Genomic DNA, 10,787 nt, shown 5'->3' on the forward strand with positions numbered 1-10,787 from the left:
GCTTAAAAGAAGGATCAACTACCTAATTTACTGCATATCATGAAGCCAAGCACAGGGACCTCTGCACAGGATTTAGGCTATTGCACAGGTTGTAGATTCATGAAGCTGACCTTTGTTATACCACAAAAGGTTCCAAAACCTGTATCATTTTTCTGTTCCATCACATGGGACAGCCAAGTAACTCAGCAGGAAGTACACCTTAGAACTCTGGCCTTGGAAAGAGGGTTAAGAGCTACCGGGATTCAGAAGACCCAGATATAATCCAGTCAGCTTCATGGCTTTGGTGACGCTTAGTTCTGATCACAAGGAGAAGCCTGAGTAGATGAGGCAGCACTGGATTTGAGTCCAAAAACCTGGGTTCAGGTCCTGCCTTGGAAACATTATTTGCACAAACTTAAGCAAGTCATCCAGCCCTCCTAAGCCTCTGTCTCTTCCACTGAAGAAGTTAGGAGCCACAACTTTTTCTTAATTCACAGATTGAACCACTACATGGGCTGAAGCATATAACTGCATACAGTATACAAAAGAGGTTACTGCCTGTGGAGCTATGAGAACTGTAGCTTCAATGCTTTACCCCAACTACCTCTTAGATCCAGTGATTTGAGTGGATGCCATCAGGTCTTTAGGTGAGGAAGAAAATCTAAACTATGTTCAGGAATGCGACTCTGACATAGAATGGCAAATGGTTGAACTATAGGGAAGTCAACTGAAGACTGCAAGGACCATGTGGGAGAATTCATTGAACACATAATAGGTTCTGATTCATTATCTTGTGTACAAACTGCTTTCAAGGTATACCATTCCAGGGAGCAAGTCATTCTCTCTTAATGCTGTCATCTGCCATGGTTACATGAGATGAGTTGTCTTGAATCTGATGTCATAACTCAAGGTCTCAAGGCCTTCATCCATGGGTACTCGTGGATGTTTTTGTGGGACTCATCCATAAGACAGATGGACAAGATTAGAAGGAATTCCACCATCAGCCACACAATGTACCTAGTATTATATCTCCACTAAGATGCAGAGATAGGTGTAATACTATTTTATTCCACTTCAAAAAGTCAATCCCTTGTCTTCTTACCATTTCCTAGGAAGGCAAGAGTAAATAAAGATTTGTCCGTGGGAATCTGGGGCTCCACTCCATGGGGGCTGCCATTGTTATTCTCTCTGTCACTGCATTCAGCTGAAAGTGGTTGAGCTCATCCTTGCTTGTCTCTGTGAGAACAAAGGCAATTCATCTGTCTCCCTCCCATGTTCTAAATCACCAAGGACTGATGTCCTGCTTCCCATATTTCCCTCTTTGATCCCTAAGACAATAAATACTCTCCCTCTCCCCTTTAGTGATTCACCATTTATTCAACATTCATTCAACAGACACTTACTGATCACTATTCTAGACACTGGAAAATCAAGTGTGAACGGAAAATAATCCTTGCCTTTATAGAGCTCACATTCTAGTCCCAAAGGTCTACTTCACTTCCTATACCAACTATTGGTAGTTCAATGATACTCACTCTATCTCACCTGATGACCCCAAATGTAACCTCCTAAATAAAACAGCATGAGTTGGTGTATTTTCAAGGTCTAAACTGCTTAGTATTATTAATAGTTTGACACATCAGGAACAGAAATCTATATTGGAATTTAAGACTTAAAGTAGAAAATAATGCTTCTGGTGCAATGTGGAGAATGATTCTTGAAGCAATCATAAATAAGCCTCTGTGGCTGGTTTTAACAAAAGGCTGCCTATAACCAAAGGGTGACAAAACCTAAGCAGCAAGGCCATGGAACTCTTCTCAGCAGGTGTAATCTATGAGACAAAATTAAATGATAGAATCCATTGTTTTATTTTACTTTCCTCCAACCCATGATAATTCCAAGAACCTCATCATGGCTCTCTAAGATACAAAATCAGTGGAGTCTTGGATGAATTGACTCACCCAGCAATCCATTAAGTGCAGATGAGAAGCAATGGAATCTTGGGTGAACGGACTCACCCAGAAATCCATTAAGTGCAAATGAAAAGGAAGCAGAGTCTTGGAAGCAGGAACCAAGTAGCCCCCACACAGAAGCTGCAGTAGTGTTACAGCTGAGAGCCCAGAGGTTGCTGAAGGTAAGTACTCAGAAGAAGAGAAGCAGAGATAGGAGGGTTGGCCCAAGGGAAGTAGTGAGAGTGGCAATTGAAGACAGATTCCAACTGTGAGTCAAAACCTAGATTAACACGGGTTCATTAGAGACCCTTCTCCACCCTCATCCCACCAAGAGACATCTGGGAGACCAGAGAAAGAAGAGAATGGAATGAGTGACCTGGGCTCTGCATTTAAGTATATCATGTTGGGGACTAAACTGTCATTCTGAATTCACAGTGGAAAACCACCATCATCCTGTGATGTTTGCCTTGAAAACCTAGATGCTTCTGCCCCTGCCATTCTGAGAGTGACAGAAACTGATGGAATCATTAGCAGAATGCCCGAGTATCATAGGTGTCTTGTCACCCTCCTCACCAGATCACTCCACATTTTGTTCTACTGGGTGACTGGTGGGTGGGCTGTAACTGACAGAAGAATCTAAATTACCATCTTGTCAAGCACAAGTCTAAACTAGGTCTGCATGACTTCATGGGTTTAGGGCAAGGGTTAAGAAAGATCTAATTTTAGCTGATGGAAATTTGCAGAAGTGATGAGAGAAAAAAACCCTTATTATTCAATAAGGGATCCTGCTGAGACATCCAAAGCACCTCAAGTTTTTAACGCTTTATAAAAATTAGTTATCTTCGAGCTTGTGTACTGCCTGATCTTATTTATGGTCAGAAAAACCCAAGCTACCATGTCAATCTTGTCATTAGCTATGTGACCTTAGTCTAAGTATTCTTCTTTTTTGGATCTCAAATTTCTCAGTGAAGTAACTACCTTTCAAGGTTGATATAAACATTAAATGAAATAATACAAGTGCAAGGGTTTAGTAGGCTACACTCTATCACAGCATCTCAATATTTGCTTAATGATAAATGAGTGTGTGAATGAATAATTAATAAATGGGAAAAATTTCTTTCCTTCTCTTACACATTCTTATTCCAGAGTCACCTAAGACATGAACATGAAAAATAAATACTGTATTTATTTTTTTATCAAAATTTGTAATTTATAAAATGGGGCCGTATGTATCTCATTTAATCTTCATAAAAGCCCTTGAGATATAATTTAGGCAGGGGTTGTCATTTTCATTTTACAGAAAGAGATGCAAAATGCAGTATTTTTCATTATCAAAATCCATATTGTTAAAAGAAAGAAGGAGTGAAGGAAGGAAGGAAAAGAAAAGAAGGAAAGGAAAAGAAAGGAGGAGGAAGGGAGGAAAGGAACGAAAGCTCACATCTTCCATCTCTAACTCCAAACTCTTTCCATTTTGAAAACCACCATCCCATATAGCCTTGAAAACTGAAGCAACCCTTTGGCCGTCATTGGACCAAGTATTAAACAATCAAAAGAGACATTTTCTTCCTGAATAAAACTGATTAACAGCTTCATCTGTCTACAATATCATTCCTCGACAACACAAAGGAGACATTTTCATATAAGGCTGTCAGAAAAGATTCAAGCTCTGAAACAGCAATCTTTTAATTATCTTCAGTTGTGCTAACTCCAAGATAGTTTCTAGGGCAGTGAAGATTAGAGCACACAGTCATTTTAAATGTGTCATTCTCAGTGTTCTGATCTGTCAGTCAGTACCTAGAACAATTGTGGATGAAGCCATTGGTAGGTTTATGATGAAGGAGAGCTTTTAGGTTAGACACCAAAGAGGTGGTCTAAGTCAAACATTCTAAGAACCCTTGGCTACCTAAATGGAGTGATGTCCTGAAATCAAGCAGAAAACTTAATGGGGTGGAGGGATGTACAGATATTTATTGAATGTCTACTACATGCTAAGCACTGAAGTGAAAACTCTAGATATAATAGCCCATTTAATCTATTCAAATGCAAGAAAGGTAGATATTTTTAATTCTTATTGTATAAATAAGATCCTGTAATTCACAGAATTTAGGTAACTTATCTGAGTGGCTGAGCTTTAATTTAAATCCTGACTTGCCTGAACTCAAAGCTCATGTTTTATCACCTGACCAGGAATCTTCCCACTAGCAGTCCACAGATAAGAGCAGGACTGACAGAAAAGGAAAACTACAGTTATCCATGTCCTGTCCTAATACCAATAACCTGATTCAGTATAACTGAGATGGAGCCCATACTTCTGTATCTTGAACAAATTTTCTGGGTTATTACAAGGGACAGCTAAGTATGAAAAGCTATACCATGTTGCCTACTCAGGAGACAAAAACATATTTCTTAGAGTTGTGGTACTTGGTGTACATAGCACTTAGTGTGTAATAGGCGTAGTTTGCTCCTTGACACCCAAGGTGCAAGAAAGATCTTATTTCTCTATATTTGCAGATCAAACTATGTCCTTTCAAACTCTCACTTACCTTCATTAATCGGTGATTTTTATGGCCTTATAACAAGCTAGAAGCTTTCAGGATTACTCAAAAGTTAGGAAAGAGGCTTTCCTTCAGACCACTACAGTATTGACCGTTAGCCAACTGGCCACATAATGTAGGTTTTCCTCATTCAAACCAGCCAGGGAATCACCAGCCCTTCCCACAGACACTCTCTGGCTCCTAGCCTGTGTCCTGAATTCCTATCTTTAAGACCTGACACTCCCGTGTGTCTCAGGAAAGCTCCCCTAATCTCCTCTTAACCCACCAAGCAGAGGAGCCCTTACTTTCAACACTAAGATCACTGTCCACTTGTCTTTCTTCACACTTTCTCCTTAATGGGGACACTGAATGGTTAACTAGGATCTATAAGCTATTTTAGGTCACAGAATTAAAGATAGTATTTTTGTTTTTATGGGAATCAGATCAATGTAAAAATGCATGAGTTAGTCTTATATCCCCAAGGCTGAAGAGCTACTTCTTCAAAGCAATAGGAAACACAACACAAGCTTGGGTCTTCCTATTCTGTTACATTAAATTCTCATTAACCCACCTTGCCACACTGTTTACAGACTTGGGGGCAAAATGAGATAGCATTCAAATCAATGTGCATGTGGTTGGCCATAATAGGTGCCTAATTTGGAATGAGCAAAATATAGAAAACAAAGCAACTACAAAACATGGCCCCTTCCTCACAAAGCTTCTATAATCCTATTGTGAAATGGAATATATGTGAAATGACCCTGAACTTTCACACAGTGAGATTACTTTCTTTGTTCTATTATTCACAACTTCCTATACTCTTTGAATCTTGGCTTTCTACCCTGACCAAAAAAAAAAAGAAGAAAAAATTTAAAATACCAACATACAACAAAATAAGATGTGGCAAGCTCCTTTGAAAACTGTAAGACTTTATACCAGAAATTTAATGTACAAAAATTTCAAAAAAATAAGAAAAACAGAGAATTTTATCACTGTATTCTACAAAAACCTCAACTCCGGCTTCATCTTATCTTTTCCACCCTATTTTTTTTCTTCATCCCACTGTCATTATCCACTTAGGCTTTGATTGTTCTTACCTTATTGAATCAGTGTAGTTGAGGAAAATGCTTTAAATCCTTGCTGTGATAAAAATGAGATATTAAACAAACCAAAAAAATTTAGAGACCTTATTTCAGAAAATCTACGCATCTATGCCAGTTCAAGAGCTGCATAGAGATACAACCATTAAAAGAGACAGAAGAGGTAGAGATTGAGGAGTAGATTAGGAAGCATTAGATGGAAGAGAAAGAACAAATTAAAGAGGATCTACAGGAAAGGGTAGGATTTGAACAAAAGATCACATATACTAGACAATGGGGTTGCCTGATCAGATCAGTGTTCATATCAGCAAGCAGTAAAAGACAACACTGGAAAATGCAGGTGGCTAACAGAATCCAAAAACTGTATGAGAAAAAAAGTATGTGTGATGTCCAAGTGGGATTTATTCCAAGGATATACTGATTCAATATGTGAGAACAATCACTGCAATCAACTTAATTTTTGTAACCCATTAACTTCAGTTAATGACAACATATCTGTATTCATTCATTCTCTATAACAAATGTACCATAATAATATAGGTTGCTCATAATCAGGGGAATGGGTGAAGGATATGTAGAAACTCTGCTTCATAATTTTTCTGTAAATCTCAAACTAAAATCAAAATTAAAGATTGAAATTATTTCTAAAATTAAAAGTCAATAAATAAGTAAATAAAGGTTTTTTTTTTTTTTAATAAGGTAAATAGAAGCTATCACGTGTCAAAGAAAATGACAAGTGCCCAGCCCAGGGTCATTCAACTGGCTATGTCTGAGTTAGAATCAGATTTGAGATTGTGTGATTCCTAGACTACTGAGGTAAAGCAGAAGAATCGAAAGAAGAGATAAGGAAATACGATGTTTATAATATTTTCTTCCAAATAAAAACAGAGACTTCAGCCTACCTACCCTTATGATTTTTAGAGAATACAAATGGAGCTCAGCCAAAGACAGTGTGTTAACCAATGATGATGCCAACAGGAAGAAAAGTGTCTAGAATATGTTTCTTTTTCAAGTTAGGTGGGTTTTCTTGGGTTGGCTTAAGGGACCTTAAACATTCCACCCCCAAACCCTAAAAGAAACAGTTGTATTATAGACATGAAATCACTGTTCTTTGTAATCATAGAAATATTTCAAGATTCACAAAGAGCATTGAGTTTGTCAGATTGTGGTTATTGCTCCTGACCTGGGGTCTAAAGCTAGCTCTCACCTGCTGGGCTCCTATCAGGGACAGGGTACTCTGCCGTGTCAGCTCATTCAATTCTTACGAGAATGCTATGAAGTCAAGACATCAAACATGATTTCAAGATCGAGCAAAATTGCCCTTCTAAGAGGTTAGAGGATTTGCCCAAAGTCATACAGGGAAACTGGAACCCAGGTATCTTTATTCAGAAAACTATGGTACCTTTCTCACCCTATGACCTTGGACAAATTATTATGTTTATTTTTCAGTCTATGGTAGTTATCGTGTGCTTGTCCCAATTCTATACACTTCACAAGTAGGAATTTACTTAATACTTATAACCATTTATTAGGTAGGTATTATTTTTTCAATTTATTTTTTATTTTCAGCATAACAGTATTCATTATTTTTGCACCACACCCAGTGCTCCATGCAATCCGTGCCCTCTCTAATACCCACCATCTGGTATCCCGACCTCCCACACTCTGCCCCTTCAAAACCCTCAGATTGTTTTTCAGAGTCCATAGTCTTTCATGAGGGGAAGTGAACCATGAGAGGTAGGTGTTATTAATATCCCCCTTTTAGAAATATAGAAACTGACTTCATCTTCTGAGCCTCTGACTCCTTTTCGAAAAGTGATTTCTTTATTTTATTTTATTAAAAGTGATTTCTAAGAGCCCCCGCAGCTCTAGCAGTCACTGATTCAAAAATAGGCAGTATGTCTCTGAGGTCAACCCACCCAGCCCTGTGCCTCAAACAAGGCCATTCTGAGAACTGAGCAAAATCCTTTGAAGCGGTGTCTGTAAAACTCGGGCCAAAACAATGAAACAAAACCTCATCAAATTTAATTTTCCTTCAGAAAGTTATGGCAAACAGAGAGATGGCATCGGCTGACATTTGTGCAAGTTTTTATTTTAACACATATTCACTTGAAAGGGTGCCTGAAAATACAATAAAAAAGTGAAAATATCCAAGAAGTTTCTGTCAAAAGGACTCAGTCTTTCTTGCATCTTTCATTTAACAAAGAGAAAAGAAAAAAAGAGAGGACAAAAAAGGAGGGAAGGAGAGAAATAAAAGAGAGTAGAAAGAAAAAAGAAAGGTGGGAGGAAGGGAGGAAGAAGACAGGAAGGAAGAAAGGAAGGGAGGAAGAGAGAGAGAGAGGGATAAGGAAAGTAAGACAAAAGGAAAGAAAGAAAATTAAAGAAAAGAATGAAATCATAGTTCTTCTAGAAGGTAATAAGAGACTATGAAATAAGCAACATGCCAAGAAGTGTAATATAACAGTGTCATCAAAAACCTAGGATCAAATCTTTCTCCCATCCCTAAAGAACAATATGACCATTGACAAGTTACTTAACCGCTCTAAGTAACAATTTCTTTACCTGAAAAAGTCAGAACAAGATCTTCTTTCTGGAATTTTTGTATGAGTAAATGAAATAACATATTTGAAGTGTCTAGTAAGGTGCCTAGCACACAGCAGGTACTAACAAAAATTTACCTCCATAGATGTCTCATCTAATGGTGAACCCAGAGACGTGACTGTGCTCACACTAATAAAGTGAGGTCTGAGAACATAATAAAAATGTAAATGGAAAACCTTAGTTTGAACAATCACAGCAAAGGTAGTATTTGAATGGTCATTCTCAAAACCGGATGGAATCAGGGGATCCCTAGAATCATAGAGAATCATTCCCGCACTGAAACACTGAGAACTCTAGCAGACGCATCCTAACTAGTTCAGATTCCTTAAAACAATGAGCAGAATAAGAGGAGGCTAAGACTGGTATATCTTAGATATTGTAAGCATTGTCAGCACATGAAAATAATAAGTGTGTCTTAAGGGTTTCTTCAGTGTCATTGTTCAGTCATATAAGAGGTCAACATCAAAATCTGTAAACTGTGTTCTTCTTTCCATTGTAATGCATAGCCTGACTCATAAGTGCAAATGCCTGAGGCAACTAACAGGTAGGCTTTCAATAATGAACCTGTTTATTCAAGAAAATTCTTCTGGGGCACCTGGGTGGCTCATTGGGTTAAAGCCTCTGCCTTTGGCTCCAGTCATGATTCCAGGGTCCTGGGATCGAGCCCCGCCTGGGGCTCCCTGCTCATCTGGGAGTCTGCTTCTCCCTCTCCCCCTCCTCCTCCCCCTCCCTCTGCTCACTCTCAGATAAAGAAATAAAATCTTTGAAAAAAATTAAAAAAAAACAAAAGAAAAGTCTTCTGTTTCCATCCTTCAGGCACCATTTCATTTATGCTCACAATAGACTTTGCTACAAAAGGTCTGGTTTCAAATTCCAGCTTTTTAAGTTATTAACCTTGGATACATTATATAATCTCCCTGGGCCTTAGCTTTCTCATTTAAAATTTAAAGTTATGAATATTGTCTTTATAGAGAATGAACAATCTGATACGAATAAACTGCTCGTCCAAGTGCCTCTCCACACATTCATCACATGACAGGTACTAACACATTTATTCACATTAACATTGATTGTCATTTCTGATCTCTGTCCCTATGAATGTTCCCAAACAACCCCATTCTGAACTCATAGTGTTCCCATGCCTCAGACACCATATATAAAGTCCTGTCCTTCTGAGATGGTTCAGAATTTCCTAATCTACATGACTTCTGATTAGTCCTTCACCCAGAGCTTCTGAGGAAATTGCTGTTGGAAATGGTGCAAAAGAAAAAAGGCGCTGAGTTTAAGCAAGATTAAGAGTTAGAAATAAATGTATTCTCATTAACCTTGAAAAGGGAGACACGGCCATTCAACACTTTAGCTAATAATCAGGAAGAAGGTGCCAGTTGTTAAGAGGACTGATTTGCAGATTACCAAATGACTCAGGGTAATCAAGAGGAAGGATGACCCCAGGGAGAACTAAGAACACCAAGACATTAAACCACATGCAGAAACGAGTACAGAAGGTAACTCACATTGTCGAGAATAACATACACGACACAAGCATTCTGGATTTTGAAGAACTTGTGATCCTGTTCATGCATTCTAAGGGCATCTTCGAGATAATTAAAATGTCTCAAAAACTAGTGAGTGAGGTGTCAAAGCAGATAACTCAATAGGGATGTCAGCTTTCTGTATAACAGCCGTCAAAACAGTGACTAAGATTTAAGACTGGAATGATTTTCTCTTTCCTTGGCCAATTGATGGGATGACAGTGACTTCCTTTTAACCAGTGTCTGCTCAATAGAGTATAGCCTTCGGAAATGACCGAGGGTCAGGAGGGGAAGGAAGCTAAGCTGCTTGGATGACCACATCCAAGTAAATTCGATCATGAACTGTTGCAAAACCTAGTTTTACCTCTTTTATTCTATGCTAGAAATCACTTTCAAAGCTACAAAAGTAATTCATGGTCTTCCCTGATGAAAATTCTTCAGAAAGGTCACATTTCTTGGCATGCATGATCTTTTGTGATCCACCTTTCAATCATCAGGTGTGTGGCTTTTTGTGAGGTTTACCAACAAAATTAATTGACCCCCTGTCTCCACCCTTTATCCATATCTGTTCTGTGCGTTTATCTGAGATATTGTTGACAATGTTATGTCCTTGTTCAGGGTCCCAGTAGGCTCACTCTTATGTGTCACACCTTGTATAACGATGTAGCAGTTAACGGCGTAGGCACTGAAGCTAAATCACATGAATATGAATGCTCGTCTGCCAGTTACTAGCTGTGGAGTTTTGTCTAATGAGTTAGCCTTCTGTGCCTCAGATTCCTCATCAGTAAATCAGATGTAATAATACTACCTAACGCCAAGGATTGTTACGAGCATTTAGTTGGTTAATACATGTGAAGTTGCTAGTAAAATAAGTGTTATAGTTTAGGGTTTAACAAACACGGTCTTCATGGAGTCCAGCGTTTGGGTGGTTCTGTGGAAAGAACATAGGCCCTGGAGTCATGAAGACCAGAGTCTGAAGCATGGTTCCTCTGCTAATCAACCATTTGCCTCTTAAAAGCACCTTTAGCACTCCTGCACCATTTTTTTTTTTTATGCGCTGAAAATGAAACTATCTACAATACATTAGTT

The sequence above is a fragment of the Neovison vison genome, chromosome 4 (genome assembly GCF_020171115.1).
Source record: "Neovison vison isolate M4711 chromosome 4, ASM_NN_V1, whole genome shotgun sequence".
NCBI classification, from domain to species: Eukaryota; Metazoa; Chordata; class Mammalia; order Carnivora; family Mustelidae; genus Neogale; species Neogale vison.